The sequence below is a fragment of the Pinus tabuliformis genome, chromosome 1_1, assembly GCF_031772625.1.
Source record: "Pinus tabuliformis cultivar Carrire ecotype Pingquan chromosome 1_1, CPIR1, whole genome shotgun sequence".
Lineage (NCBI taxonomy): Eukaryota > Viridiplantae > Streptophyta > Pinopsida > Pinales > Pinaceae > Pinus > Pinus tabuliformis.
In genome coordinates, this window is record NC_142297.1 from 341,256,049 (window position 1) to 341,272,974 (window position 16,926).

The following is a 16,926-nucleotide window of genomic DNA, read 5'->3' on the forward strand; positions in this document are numbered from 1 at the left end:
TACAGGACGCAGTCTTCTACAGGAACGCGGGCGTTCACGAAAAAAGGTGGCCGAGTAACGAGGTAACCCTGGACTTCTCATGCAATTGCTCATTTAAGGTGGTAGGATTGTCAGTTACTGTCAGGGTAAATGAGAAAGTAGACCAATTGCTGTCTGTGTGCCCATACTGCAATTCTACAGGATTGTTGCGTGGTTAGACTGTGTTGTAAAAATTTTGTGGGTTATACGCATTATTTTGCACTCTGTCACCAACACTAAACTCTCTTCCACCATCACCACCTCCGGTTAAGAAAATTGTGCATCATGCCGGGTGGATTTATCAGGCGAGAACCCACAGATTCCACCAAATTAAGGAGAAATCCAGCAGTGGTAGATCTCTTTACCAGGGCACAATGGATGCCTTTTTGTGATAAGCTACAGGGCTACGATGATGAAGTAGCCGAGGAATTCTTGCAGGCATTGAAGCCTAAATCCCAGACACTGGCCACAGTAAGCTTCAGAGGTCTCAGCCTCCAACTCACCCCAGAGCATATAAGTCGAATCACAGAACTGCCCATGGGTCTGCCGTGGGATAAAGAAGAGCGGAAGCAGAGCCAGCAAGCAAAGAAGGAGTTCTTCCCACCTGAGGAAGAATTCTCTGAGGATAAAAACGGGGTGAGGAGGACCAGCCTGTCACCACCATGGAACGAAGTTAGTTTGCACATTATGAAATATATTACTTGTGAAGGATGGTTCAGTATCGTGTATGCATATCACTTTCGGCTCCTCACTGAGTTAAGGCATGGAATTGACCTTCCTGTAGAGCAAAAACTAAGCATCCCTTATTATCTCCTGCAGTCCCTAATGGAGTGTGCTACAAAGCTAAGACAGGGCATCCCTGATCAGATAGCCCATCATGGGTTAATAAAATTTCTTGTGGAGGATGCACTGCACTCATATAAATTTCCCCTCTCCTAGGAGTCATTTAGGAATCTAACACGAGATGGGGACATTAAAATGTTGATCGAAGATAGTGGCTCCTCCAGCACTGAAGACAAGGAAGCGGTGGCTGAGGAAAAGGAGGCTGAAGAAAAAGCTGACTCCCCCATCCTGTCAGCAAGAGAAATAAGGTCAAAAAGCAGAAGAGACAAAGTTGGGGCAGACCATGTCATCCCAATTACCTCTTCAGCACTCACAAGCAAACAAAAGGATCAAACCCCTGCAGCAAAGCAAGTAAAAGTAAAGACACCTGCCACTACAGGAAAGAAGAAGCGAGCTTCTACAGGAAGCCCAAAAGCAAAGACCAAGGCTTCTACAGGAAGCCCGATAACAGCTTCTACAGGAAGCACAAAAGTGCAAAAACAGGCTTCTACAGGAAGCCATGCAAAACCAAAATCTGAGAAGCAGAAGGTGGATGTTTTAGCCCGAGAGGCAGCGGCTGTATTAGCTGGCCTCAGTACGCCACCTAAGCCAAAAGGAAAGAGGAAGAGGGACCCCCCTCTCTACTTCAAAGCACGGAGAAGTGTTCGGATAAAAACAGGGAAGCCACAGCAGCAGTCCAGCAGCCCAATTGTCATTAAGGACACCCCTGCTTCTCCCAAAGAAAAATCCCCCTCAAAGGTCACAGTTACCTACGAAAAGGGAAGCCCGAAGAAGAGCACATGGCAAGACCGAGTGGACCTGTTGGACGAGAAAACCAGGCTACAGGAAGCTGAAAACGTCCTACAGGATACCTTGGCTCGACTACAGGAAACCGAACAAAGAGAAGAAGGAGGACCCTCATCACCAAGGCCGGATGAGGCAGAACTACCTGAAGAAACAGCAAGAGAACATATACCCGAACCTAGCCCTTCGCCCAATCTGAATTCATATTATACCTTCTTGGAGGCGGGCAAGATCATCCCACAAAAATTTACTGTACCCCTATTCTTTGAATTAGAGAAAGAAATAGTTCGCTCCCATACATGGATGCAAATTGCCAAATCAAAGGGGGTGGGGGACATAGGCCCTCTACAAGATCAGCTCAGGGAGGTCAGGAGCGAGTTCACCATGGCCAAACATGTGGCTAGTTGCCAGCAGGCACTTCTACAGGAAGAAAACCAGAAGTTAAGGTTGCAGCTACAAGAACTCAAGGCAAGGGGAAAAAACATCCTCCAAGGGCATCACAAATGAACACGAGGGCAAGAAGGAGCTGACCACCAATCTTGAAGGGCCAAAAACACTTCTACAGGAAGAAGAACATCAGATAAGAATTGAAGTGCAAGCCTTAAAGGAACATCTGCAACAAAAGGAAACACAATTGGCTTGCATGGCCAGTTGGGCCATGGAGGCCTTGCAGTGCAGACATCCTGCAAAGTCTTATGGGTTGTACTTAAAGGATTAGTGGCTACAGTTCCAGATAAACACACTAGCATAAAGAGGTATTGAGCAAATCCATAACCCACAGCAATTTGCTGAAATATGTAATACTAGCTCAGCAGAGGACAAAGCCAAGCTAGCAGAATTCTACATCCACAATCTGGTTTTGCCCAATGAAGTCTCTTGGGATCCCAATATCGCCTTGGGCGATCTGCAGTTGATGGCCTTTGCTTCATGGCTGAATCATGAGGATCAGAGAGCCACTGAAGAAAAATCGGTCATGAGCCGAGAAGTGAGTGAGCCACTGTACATTCGGGCAGAACCAGAGGATCCGGTTGCCCTCATCTCAGCCCGCCAACAGTTATCCAATGATCCCACAGCTTCCTTGAAATTTATGGACCAGCAAGCCTATGCAATAGCCCACTTTGAATACATGGACAGATTATTGGGAGAAATTGCTGCCCAGGCTTGTGCACGTAGGTGGCATGCCTTGGCACATAGTTTGAAGATCCAGGAATACCATACCCCGACCAGAATGAGGGAAGCATTGGCAAGAGTGGACCTTTACAAGAAATCCGTGCAAAGACTTCAGGCCAGCTGGATTGGCCTTAAACTCAGCCCTCCATTGCTGCTAGGATTGGTTGAACGAAGTACAGGAAAGGATGACCAGGCACAATGGGAAAAAGTGGAAAACACAGCAGGGTTTCATATCGACCAAGAAGACATCACCACAGAAGCCTGGGATGTAAGGGGAGCAGTGAAAGCCATGAAGGATGAGGATCTTGACTAAGTTGCTCAAGGATGAGCAAATGGTTCAGCTGGGGGGTGATGATGAGCCCCAATTTTGGTACAATTTGGGCTCATTTTGGCCTATTCTACTTGCTCAAACCATTCATTTTTATTGCTCATGCATGCATTTCTTAGTTTATTCATGTTGTTTGTAGGAAGAAGGGTAGGCACTCTATCTACGTGACTAATGCATTATGATTCCAGGTTTTGGCATTAAAAGGGAGCAAAAGACAACGAAAAAGGAGACAAGGAGACAATGAGGTGGCACTGCTGGTTTTTAGGAGAGGATGTCCACGGTCTTAGGGACATTCCTCGTGATTCCCACCAAGAACTTCGAGCTCCAATCCATCTCCCCTCCGAGCTTAGAAGCAGCCAGCTGTTCTACAGGAACAACAGTTATAAACTTCTCTATAGGAACAGCAGTTATGACCGTCCTACAGGATCAGCAGTTAAACTCTAGTTGGACAGCCGAGCTCCTAAAATCAAGGACACTTGTTGGATCATCGTTTTTGTATAAGTATAGAGGCCTTAGCCTTGGATAGGTTGTTGAAACTCTCGTATTGCTATTGTAATTTTGGAGCACCGCTCAGTTTTTGTTCCTTTTTGTAAGCCAATTTGGCATGATATCAGATTATGAATAAAGAAGGCAGATTCTGATCTAGTTCTGAGTTTTCTTAAGGAGACTATAGCTCTCAGGTTAGGGCCCAACCTGAGAGCCATAGATCCCCTCTGCTGTAGTGTTGTTTCCTTTTCATTTCAGCACTTTGAGCTTTTCATTTGCACATGCAATTCGAATTACAAGTTGTTAAGTTGGTCTTTTTCATGAGTTAGATAGGAGTTGCTTATGGTGAATTTGTTTCCACTTGCTTAGTGTAGCAGAGGATAGATATAATCGATTGGAGCTCCAACAAAAAGGTTGTTAAGGCTCACTGCCATCTCGTCTAGGATTGGAGTGCAGTCCATGACTAACCACCAAAAATACGCATTTCTTTATTTCATGATTGCTGCAAACACAGTCACGTTATGTTAGATGCTTCCACATGATTCACACATGCACCACACTCCTTTATCACAGCTTCATGCACATTCTCCTTCGCGTTTTGGATTGTTGTTCATTGAATTTACAAGCACGGGTAGTTTAGGTTGATGCATTTTCGGTTTGGTGACAATCATAAGCATTTGTTTCACTTACACTGCTTTCTCTCATTCCATCACTTCGTCCTCCATCTTGATCACGCATGCAAACACATCTTTGACCCCTGCTTCGCTCCATTATCTCCTAAAGTCTTTCACTCCTCACGTACTTCCATTCTCTAGCCCTTTCGTTGATCTAGCCCTCTATCTTCCAACCTACTCCCTACATTCACTCCCTATCCCCATTCCTCCACTTCTACAGCCATCACCAGCCTCATTCCTACCTTACACATCTCCCCCTACCATTTCATCACTCCTCCATCATGCCAAACACTCACGGTAGGTCATCCTGTAGCCATTTGTAGACATCCTGTAGAAACCAGAGTATCCTGTAGGATCCCCTGCAGACATCCTGTAGGAGGCCACTCTCTCGGTTGCTGAGCATCTGAATGTGAGGAACCTCTGTCGATGGATGCTAAGGATCCCTAGGGACCTCTCCTAGCCTCCCCAACCTGTCCCACGCTTTCCTTCCTTCTCCATCCCATCTGCACAACCAAACCCTAGTTAGCACAAAATCACAATCATTCCATTCACTTAAAGGAAAAATACAAAAACATGTCTTTTACGATGCAAGCAGCTTAGATCCATGCATTTTCACTTATTAGAGGTAACACCAACATTGGTAGAGGTTTCATTCATGTTCTTTGCATTGTAGAGGTTAGACTAGTTAAATTAGGGTTTCCTAGGTTTACATGCTTTGACTTGCTTTCAGTCCATTTTGTCAAGTAGAGTAGTTTTCCTTTGAGAATAGCTTTCGTCCATCAATTAGCAAGCTTCTTCTGAGAGCCTATAGAAGTTGGCTTGAGCCCTAGCGGACTTGTGCCAGCTGACCAAGTGACAGCTGCGACAAGAGCTAGTACTTGTGCATATAGCACCGTCGCTTCCAAGTTTGTACGAACTATCGGGTTGATAAAATGAGAGACAGGAAGCCCCAGGAGTTGTAGCATTATTGCTACAATACTGGAGCTCACCAGTTACTATTTGGTAGATTGATCTCTTTTGATCAGTCTTTGGACTCCTTATGAATAATATTAAATCTCATATGATTTATTCTTACTCAAATGATGCATTGGTACTAGAGATTTATCATATTTTTGGTGTTATCTCCACTGCATTGGATGCAATTTTAAATATCTTAGATTTTTGCTCCAACCTAATTGTTATGGAATTAAGGATTGGAGCTTAATTATAGAGAAAATCCACTATAAATTTTATCATGGGCACACAAGAGGCTCTCCCTATGAGGCAAGTTGACTCTAGTTCGAGCAGTCCTTCAGAGCATCGCTGTATATTGGCTTCATATTTTCGCTCTGCCTAAGAATATCAGTAAATGTATCTTTTCAGCTTCGTCTTGGCATGGGACAGTTTGTGTCGTAAAGGATAGAGTGGGCCTGGTTGTCTAAAAACATCATGGAAAAAGGTTTCCAAAAATTTAAGAATGATTCCATTTTATTGAATCACTACTACAAGAGACTATCACCTCTTCCCCCTTTGAAAAAGGTGAAAATATCTAGAAAAAATACATATATCTCAAAACATCGTGAAAAAAAGTTTCCAAAGCATTTAAAAATGATTCCATTCCATTGAATCACTACTACATGAATTCATCTTAAAATTTCATTTTATTTATTAAATTTATCATAATCAAAACTCCCCATGGAAGACATTGAGAGGCATTAGAAGATATATATATATCTTTCATAAGAGCTTGTTAAAACATAACATTTTGTCTCCTGCGTACCAGTCACCAAATAAAATTTCAAGGTGGGAGATGCCATTTTTGTTCAAACCCTGAAGGAGCACCCTTGAGGAGCTTTCAAGAATGGAATAAGAACAATGGGCAACAGAATTTTGTTCATACCCTGGATTTTTTAATTTTGGAGAAGGTTTCAGCAATTTTGTTCAAGCCATGAATTTTTGAATTCTGGAGGAGGTTTCAGCAATGGAGACCAAAGTTTTGCTACAAGTATCCTTTTTTTCCCTTCTAGTTTGATAGAGGCAGGCGATTGTTGGGGTTTTATGTAGGGAATGGGACACCTAACTGGAACTTGTGCAGCTCCTTGATTTCGCTATGGAACCCCAGACCCACATAAGGTTCAAATAGGGCTTTTCCTTTCCACCGTCACCCAAAAAATTCCCCTCTCTCTTTATAGGTTGTCCCCTTCTCCTCCAAGGCAGTGAAAGAGGTTGATAGACCTATTCCAGAAATTCTGGAGTGGAGTGACTGATGAAAAAGCTTCAGTTGTTGGACATCCCCTTCGGAATCATACATTTTCCCTAGCATAGGCAACAAAAACCCCTTTGAGGCTGCTGCAACAAAGGCTGTTGATAAATTTGGGGAAGAGGGAAAAAATTCATGGAGCCCGTCAACCCACCAAACCTTGGGAAAGAACTTTCAACTGTATCCATTTCTCGCAGCGGTAAGTCTCTATCTGAATCCAGTTCTATTATCAAATTTCTGTCTTTGGAAGTTTTGATGGTTATTGAAACCAGAGTAAATTAAAGGAAAGGAAAAGCCATAGTAAATTAAATTCAGTTTGAATCCATCAAATAAAATAGACTTTTTTGACTAAGACTAATTCTATCCTAGCTTTAACTGATGGAACGCAAATTTGGCAGCTCTGAAAAATAATGTGTAGCATGCACCGAGCATGGGTACTAGAAATTACTAATTAGAGTATATAAAGGTTTTTTAAGCCCAAGATGTAAAAATCATATAAAAAGTGATGGCTCTAGGCTAAACCCAATAACAGTCATACCTATTTAAATGAGATTTTAGAACATTGTGTTTCAGATTTCAAGATCCTTGAAATGATCTTTATTTGTCATGAACCCCCTTTCCTTTGATACTAGAATCTCAAAGACGCACAAAGGTTGATCCTTTACCTTCAATAAGCATCTACCCAATGGAAAATCATGAACACTATTTTTCAAACCCTCTTGATTGATGTCCAAGGGCCGAGGATACTTCACCTTTTGTAGCCTTTTATACTTCTCTGTGATATAGACAAAGCCATAATACAAGGCCGAAGGCATGTCAATGAGCTCAAGAATAATATTATATATATTAGCTTAGATGCTAGGAACTTTATAGCTTTAGATATGATTTTATATAAACCTGCAACAGAGAAAGAATTCTGAGTGAGACACTATCTCCAAACCAAATTCAATTCAAGGGTGATTTCATAATAGAATATTTGACCCTAAAGCAACCAAATCTTCCTGGCTATAGTCATGAAAAAAGGCCTTAGATATAGATCATTTGACCAACAACTTGACAGAGAGCTCTATCTTAGAGATGCTTGATTGATGGGGCCTTGATCTCATTTTCTTTCTGGGATCTGCAACCTAGAATTTTGCAGTAGGAGTTTCAGTGCTTCACGATGACTGATCTTTGAAGAGGAAGGAGGTCATTGTTGTCAGAAAACTTCTTGTGATTTCTTTCTTCCTTTCTTGGGCTTGCCCTCACCTTAGCTCTAATACCTTGCCCTCACCTTAACTTTGATACCATTCTGGCGGGGCAAGCTAAACATGACAACAATAGAGGTAAGAAGTTGTAGATTCCTGTGTTGTCTGTCTTTTAGCTTCTAGAACATCATATGTTTTATTGCCAATTTCTGCTAAATTTAAAATTGACATACTGATTTGAGAAGGGGGTTTGCAATGCTAATAACCTCTTCTTCAGTGCATGTTGGCACACTCGAGTCTTGTTAAAGGACCAACTGTTTCTTGTGCAAAATTCGAAGAAGACACCAACATAAAACATGTTTTTTGAGAATCAAAACAACTTCTAGAAGTGCTATGACATTAATCCAACACTATGTTTATAAACCGGTTCGTACTAATGGACACAGGATGTGTAAAATGTATTCTTTAACAAAAAAAAATTTTGTCGGCTAGTTTAAAGCTTACAGCCTTACTCCTATCTTGAAGAAAAGGTACTTTCTTCCCTCTCACTTCGTAGGTATATGAAAACCCAGTTTTGTAAGCACCCATAACCATGAATATTATACCAACTCCCTATGGTTAGTGCATCAATAATGTAAGTGTAAAACTCATGCATGTGGCAGTCATAAGGAATTTAGGTAAGGTTTTACTAAGACTGGCATCCCAGACCATTAAGATCTATCCATGGCCTCAAAATGATGTATTTCCTTTACTCAGTAGAACACTCATCATTTCTCTCCCCCAATCATCAAATTTTTTCTCTTCATTCTGAATGAGAAATCAATCAACAAGTCACCATTTTAAATGTTAGATCACAAGATGTTTAGCTTCTCTCTTGTGCCTACACTCTAGTATTCTCGCAGCTTTAGAATTGTGAATCTTAAACACAGTCTCATGATGTGCTTTCAGGGAGGCATAATTCACCCTTGCTTTGCATCAAATTACCCCCCTAGCATTCCCTTTACCTTTACATGCCTCAATGCAAGGCATGCCAAGTTGGTACCTGCTCAATTAAATTAGTAAGTTGAGGGGCATCATATATACCCAACGCTGCCTGCCTATTCTTCCTCTTCCTATGTCGTAGTGTATGAACAGTCAGCTAGACTGGTGAGGATCCCCATTAATAATAACATCTATGTTGGCATCTGAATTCGAATGACGTGTTTCCCTTAATTATATGTTTTGATTTTTTAACCAAAAAGGCTAACAGAAATAGAGACCCTCAAATCTGTCTACTTCCGGCCCTTATGCCCATTTTCATCTAGGTTTTTACCATGTCAGTGTCCCTTTATTTCTCAAAACTGCATGGAATCAGTTGATCTATCCATTTCGTAATTCCTTTGGTGATTTTTTCTATCAAATGCTCTAAAGTGTATATGAGATCTAAGGGTTTTTTTGTTTGTTGCTGACTTCATATATTTTTGCTAACCAAGATATGCTTTTGATGTAGAGGATTATGATTGAGTAAGGGTTGCATTGCTCGATATCTGTTTAGGAGGAGGAGAAGGAGAAAAGTGGTGTTAGGGTTGAGAGCTAAAGATGCCTGTGAAAAGAGGAGGTGTGTGGAATGGAGGGTGGTAGGGCTACTAGCGTGGTAGAAATGGAGGATAGGGAGGTCTGGGTTCTCATCATTGAATAGCTATGGTGGGCTTCCTTGTTATCTTTGTGGTCATGCCATTGGTTTTTTTGGTAGCTAGGTTTCGTCACTCCGCATCTACATCTGCAACTGGTAAGCTTCTTCCTTCCCTCCTCCCTCGCTGGTAAGCTTCTTCCTACCCTGCTCCCTCGCTGGTAAGCTTCTTCCTGCGCTCCTCCCTCATCAAGCTACTTTTGTCTCTTTTTTTGGGGTGTTTCAACATTTAATTTATCTTTATTGGCAAGCATGCCTTTTCTTAATCAGGTAGTATTACAATGAAGTGTATACTTCTTACAACATTCAAGTAAGATCTCCATTACAATGAAGTGTAGTCGTCTTATACTATTTTAGAAAGATACCTTTCATTGAGAACCCATTGAACAATGTATTTATGTGATTTGAGCCTTGGCGGGGAATTATCGTCACCCCCGGTTAACCATTGAACCAAGACCCCATGGACCTGCTTCGAAATTTGATTTGCCTTCACCACCCTCGGTTAACCATTGAACCAAAACCCCATGGACCTACTTTGGAATTTGATTTTCCTTTTAGCTTTTCTCGCAGGATCTGAAGGTGTAGATGTTATCAAACGTACTTTCCTCACTTATTGTCAAAATTTTAGCACCTCTAGCATTTTTCCTGACATTTTGTGAGTTTTCTTTATAGGTTTCCTTTCATTTGATCTGTGTGAAGCTGTGAACTCCATCTCTGCATTAACACGGTACAATACCTACCAAGAGAAAGATTCAAAGTTTGTACCTCTCTCATGCAAGAGAAAAGGCTTTACCAACTGCCCCTAGGTTAATTTCCTTTGCCAAAGATAATGAAACCATTCATCCCGATAGCAAGAAATAACAATGATCTTTCCATCTTTTAACAAAGGGAAATGCATATGACTGGTAAACTCACTGGACAACTGCTCGGTGAATTTGCTGGGCACTCCTCATTCTGAGTAGGATGGTACTAAGTGTGCGCAGGATTCTGCATAAGCTGGATGGGTATTATAAAAATATATTTGTTAAGAGTTCATTTCAACATCTTACTCATGGGAATTGAATCTTGTGGGAATTGAATCTGGGTGGGAAGGGTAACAATCATTCTTCCCGTCCACTCATTATCCAAGCTAGACCCACTTTCCATCCATAAAGATAAATCCAATTCTCATCAGTCAAGCTAAAACCAGTTCTGATCCACCCAACCTAGACCCAATTCACAATGACAATCTTGTTCACCAGCTACTTTCTGCTATACATATCATTTTCACACTATTCCCACAGTGTTCAGAGCACATTGGCCAAAAAAAATGATAGATATTATACACACCATTTTATTATTGATGTGTAATGAAATCTCGATCTTAGCATATGCATGATATCAAAGCAACCCCCTTTTTAGTGTTTCGGTATTTTTATAGATATTCTTCTCCATCAAGTCTTTCTACTTGACCGTTTATGCGTTTTTTTGTTATTTAAAATAGCAGGGCACAACTTCTCACGAGATGGATCTGTTAGAATGGTATTCTCTTTCCACATCTTGAAAACCAATTCTATTTTTCTATGGCCATTTTGTTCTTTTTCAGGATCTGGGCAAGGCACTTGAACCTATGTTAGTCTAATCCCAGAAAATAAATAGTGTCCCTAGAATGAAATTTAATCGACCTGAGTGGATTAAAATAGAGAGGAATTATTGAGGATACCTGTCATATGTTTAAAATCACTCTTATCTATTTATCTGTGGGGTTCACAGGAACAAGCAGATGATTGGAGAAAGCAGAGTTTAACAGAGAGCATTGACTCTCTCTTCCCAAAGGAGGCAAGTATAAGAAACTTGCTGCATTTGGATATCTTAAATTTGATTTCTCCCCTATTGAGCAGAGAATTGAAAATAAATTTTATTTACTGGGCAGGTGATTGATGTCATAATAGCTAACACAGAGGACTCGGGAACTCTAAACTTAAATATTGTTGGAAGGAATGATTTATCTTCCTCATGGGTATTAGAAAAGCCCTCTGAAGTAAACCAAACGGATATTACTAACTCTGAGGTACGATTGGTGAAGATTTTGGTTATTTTCTCTATTGAACATGTAAGGAAACATATGTGATGATGATCTATGTAGTTGAGTAGGGTTGTATTAAGCAAGAAGTGAAAACTGACATTGGCAGGGGTGCTTCTCTATTTCTAACGGTGTACATCAAACAAAGGCAAATAACTTCTGGAGATAGCTCAGAAAAGTTACATTCACAACAAGATGGTGTGATCTTCAACGAAGAAGGAAAGGAAAATCTTCAGGAGGGTAAAATGAATGATGAGGTGTAGAAAAAAACTTCCAATGACGAAGAACTTCTTACAAGGTTTCAAGAGTATGACACAGGATGTGAACATCGAGACTTCAAAGAGAATGCTCTTGAGGGTAAGTTTTGATTTTCCCTAGTTATCTGGTCTATGATGTTGGTAGCCTACTGTAAGGTAATGTCTAGTCAAACTCCCAGGACAATGGTTGTTATAATGCAGACCATTTGCAGCTTGGAGAAAGTCCAACAAAAGTTTCACAGAGGGTAAAATTCTTTGCTGCACTAGATCGCTACTTTTTGTTCTCATGGAAAAGGGAATTGTTATATTATTTTCCAAAATCCTTTTTGAATGTTACTTCTCCAATAGAAAAATTTTATATTTCTTAGATTTTAGCATAGTATGCTTTAATTTATAGTAGTTTAATGCTTACATAAATTGAGACAAAAGAGGAGGGAGACAAAAGAGGAGGGAGAAAAGGTCAACAAAGCTGATTCAACAGAATGAAGGAAAACGAGTTGAGCTTGAAAACGCAACAATTAAATGTTCCAACGGGGTAGATTATGTTGTCGTGGGAAAATACAGCATTTGGAGGTGGGAGAATGAGAACGAAAATTCTGACTCCATTGTTAGATTGATGTGAGACCAACTGATCATGGCTAGGGTGTATTCAAGCATTTCCCAGGCTAGGAATAATCTTGATTTATACCATGAATTGATGCTTCGTACTAAAGAATGTTAGCGCACATTGGGTGAGTCTAATGCAGATTTTGATCTACCTCAAAGGTAGTAGTTTTCGCATTGGCTGCTTCTAAATCAAGAGTAGTAAGTGCTTCCATTTTCGTTTGGTGTTCATATCCTTTGTTTCTTTTAAAGTTGCAGTCTGTGTGTCAATCTTTCTGCTTTTCATTCTCTTTTTCATGGCCGATAATTGATATGAATGTTTCAGTGCACCTGAGAAGATCAAGGCTATGGGTCATGTCCTATCCAAGGCTAGAGAACAATTTTATGATTGTGCGATAGTAACAAAGAAGTTGCGAGCCATGCTTCAGTCTACAGACGAGCAAGTAAGGACCTTGAAAAAGAAAAGTACATTTTTAAGTCAGCTGGCAGCAAAGACTGTTCCCAAGGGCCTACACTGTCTGTCCATGTGATTCACCATGGATTATTACTTCCTTCCCCTTGAAAAGCAAAATTTCATAAAATGGGCAAGTTGGAGGATCCAACTCTTTGTCACTATGCATTATTTTTTGACAATGTATTGGCTGCATCTGTGGTTGTGAATTCAACTATCATGAATGCTAAGGTGAAGTGTTATTAATTTAAAATACTCTAAATTTTGGAAGTCCAACAGTTTTGCTGCATTTTACATTTAATATTTGGATCTCATTGTAGGTGATTTACTTGTGTTTGGAGGAACCTCAGAAACATGTATTCATCTCGTCACAGACAAGTTAAATTTTGGGGCCACGAAATTGTGGTTTTTGCTTAATCCCCCAAGGAAAGCTGCGATACACGTAGAAAATGTTGATGATTTTAAATGGCTCAATTCCTCCTATTGCCCTGTGCTTCGCCAACTTGAATCCACAGCTATGAAAGAGTATTATTTCAAGGTAGATCACTCGACTACACTCTAAGCACGTTCCTCCAATTTGAAATATATAAATCCAAAATATTTATCCATGCTAAATCATCTTCGTTTCTATATTCCATAAGTTTATCCCAAACTAGACAAGATCCTTTTCTGGGATGATGATATTGTGGTGCAGAAAGATTTGACACCCTTGTGGTCAGTAGATCTTCATGGAAAGGTTAATGGTTCAGTGGAAACTTGTGGAAAAATCTTTCGCCAGTTTGACAAATACCTTAATTTTTCCAATCCGCACATAGCCAGGCACTTTGATCCTAATGCTTGTGGTTGGGCATATGGGATGAATGTATTTGATCTCAAAGAATGGAAGAAACAAGATATAATTGGAATATATCACAAGTGGCAGAACATGGTAAGTGTGTAGTGTGGTTTATTTATGTGAATTCCTGTGATGCTTAATTTAAAGTATTTGAAGTAAATCTGAAGTAATCTGTTCGATTTCTAAGTTTTTATTTTATTGTATATTAGAATGATGATAGAGTGTTGTGGAAGCTTGGAACACTACCCCTGGATTTTAGCGTTGGCTACTTCTAAATCAAGAGTAGTAAGTGCTTCCATTTGCATTTGGTGTTCATATTCTTTGTTTCTTTTAAAGTTGCAGTCTGTGTGTTAATCTTTCTGCTTTTCATTCTCTTTTTCATGACCAATAATTGATATGAATGTTTCAGTGCACCTGAGAAGATCAAGGCTATGGGTCATGTCCTATCCAAGGCTAGAGAAAAATTTTATGGGTGTGTGACAGTAACAAAGAAGTTGCAAGCCATGCTTCAGTCTGTAGATGAGCAAGTAAGGACCTTGGAAAAGCAAAGTAAATTTTTAATTCAGGTGCCAAAAAAGTCTGTTCCCAAGGGCCTGCACTGTCTATCCATGTGATTGACCATAGATTATTACTTTATTACTCTTGAAATGCGTAATTTCCTAAAAAGGACAAGTTGGAGGATCCGACTCTTTATCACTATGCATTATTTTTTGACAATGTATTGCCTACATCTGCGGTTGTGAATTCAACTGTCATGAATGCTAAGGTGAAGTGTTATTAATTTAAATTAATCTAAAGTTTGGAAGTCCAACAGTTTTGCTGCATTTTACATTTAATATTTGGATCTCATGGTAGGTGATTTACATGTGTTTGCAGGAATCTGAGAAACATGTATTTCATCTCATCACAGACAAGTTAAATTTTGGGGCCATGAAAATGTGGTTTTTACTTAATCAGTCCAAGGATAATTTTAGGGGCGAATGTTCGCCCTTTGGCGAAATTAAGGGGTTTTAAATTTTTAGTGGGCGAATATTTTGTATCATAGTACATTTTTACAAATCACCTCAAATAGCCCACCTTATTTTAAGGGAGAGGGTAAAAAAGGTAAATTTAGCCCTTGAAATTAGGAATAGGTTTTATTTAAATGAATCCATTCGCCCATTTTCAAGAATAGGTTTTATTTACGTGAATCCTATGGGCCAAATACAATATTTATAAAAGAGGTATGGTAAATTAATAAAAATATAAATAAATGAGAGGTATGGTAAATAAATAAAACATTTTTTATATTTACTCCATAAGTCACCTTATATACATGTAAGGGTGTAAACAAATAAAAATATAAGTAAAGTGGAGGTATGGTAAATAAATAAAACGTCTTTTTATACTTACTCAACAGGTATGGTAAATAAATAAAAATATAAATAAACTAGACGTATCGTAAATAAATAAAACCTCTTTTTATATTTAGTCCATAACCCTCGTTCTATTTATGAAGGCTCAAGAAAGAGGTTTTATTTAAGTGAATCCTATGGGCAAAATACCATATTTGTAAAAGAGGTATGGTAGATTAATAAAAATATAAATAAACCAGAGGTATGGTAAACAAATAAAACATTATATTTACTCCATAAGTCACCTTATATTTACGAACACTCAAAAAATGGGTTATATTTAGGTGAAACCTATAGCCAAAATACTATGGGACAAATACCATGGACTAGATTGTTATTAATACCATGCAAAAAACCATTATTAACCCTAATATTGGAATTAATAAAAATAAAAATGGCACATGGTATTGACCCATCGTATTCACCAAAATGGCACATGGTATTGACCCATCGTATTCACTTGGAATGTAGCCTATTTAAATGGGGGAATTAAACCATCATGTAGCCTATGCTAAGATTCACTAGGACTTTACAAAGTTTTATTATTTAGTGAAAGACTCGCCAAGATCTTACAAGATTTTATAATTGAGTAAAATATTCGCCATGCCTGGTGAGAGATTCGCCAAAAAATTATATATACATATTATATTATTGATAAAATCGCCTTCCATTTTTCCTATATACCATGGAGATTCGCCCATTTATTATATTTATAAATTTAAGGGGGGTTCTTAAAATTTTCCCTGTTAATCACCTAGGGAAAGCTACGATACATGTAGAAAATGTTGATGATTTTAAATGGCCAATTCCTCCTATTTCCCTATGCTTCGCCAACTTGAATCCGCAACTATGAAAGAGTATTATTTCAAGGCAGATCACTCGACTACACTCTCAGCACATTCCTCCAATTTGAAATATATAAATCCAAAATATTTATCCATGCTAAATCATCTTCATTTCTATCTTCCACAAGTTTATCCGAAAATGTAGAAGATCCTTTTATTGAATGATGATATTGTGGTGCAGATAGATTTGATGCCCTTGTGGTCAGTAGATCTTCATGGAAAGGTTAATGGTTCAGTGGAAACTTGTGGAGAAAGCTTTCGCTGGTTTGACAAATACCTTAATTTTTCCAATACGCACATAGCCAGGCACTTTGATCCTAATGCTTGTGGTTGGGCATATGGGATGAATGTATTTGATCTCAAAGAATGGGAGAAACAAGATATAACTGGAATATATCACAAGTGGAAAAACACAGTAAGTGTGTAGTGTGGTTTATTTCTGTTAATTCTTGTGATTCTTACTTTAAAGTATTTGAAGTAAATCCAAAGTAATTAGCTAGAAAACTTAATGGGTTTTTCTTTGTTCGATTTCTAAGTTTTTCTTTTATTGTATGTCAGAATGAGGATAGAATGTTGTGGAAGCTTGGAAAACTACCCCCTGGATTGAACGTTTTATGGCTTGACCCATCCTTTGGACAAGTCTTGGCATGTGCTAGGTTTAGGATATAATCCTAGCGTGGACTGTTCCGAGATTGGTAATGCAGCTGTTGTTCATTACAATGGGAACATGAAACCTTGGTTAGAGCTGGCAATGATGAAGTGCGGGCCTTACTAGAGAAAACATATAAAATATGATCATCCTTTCTTACAACAGTGCAATATAAATGAATAGTTGTGACCTCAATATTCATACTGCAATAGATTGTCAAATGTAAAGCGTAAAGGCCCTTGATTATGGTTGATAATTCATTCTAATTCATTTGTTTTTGGAGTTCCACAGAAGGTTTCTAGTTTATGGCTTAATGAGTCAAGTTTTTGGAGGTGCAGTGGCCTAGCCAAGTTTAAGATTTACAAATTTTATGTCGTCATTGTATTCCTTCATAGTTGGATGTAAACTCCTATATAAGTATTCTTTTCTTTGT

The 16,926-nt window shown here is 39.1% G+C and overlaps 1 pseudogene; it reads left to right on the plus strand.

Moving 5' to 3' along the window:
* LOC149212966 (polygalacturonate 4-alpha-galacturonosyltransferase-like) overlaps nucleotides 1–16,676 on the plus strand; it is a 63,845-nt pseudogene extending 47,169 nt beyond the window's left edge.
* The last annotated feature ends 250 nt before the right edge of the window (nucleotides 16,677–16,926 follow it).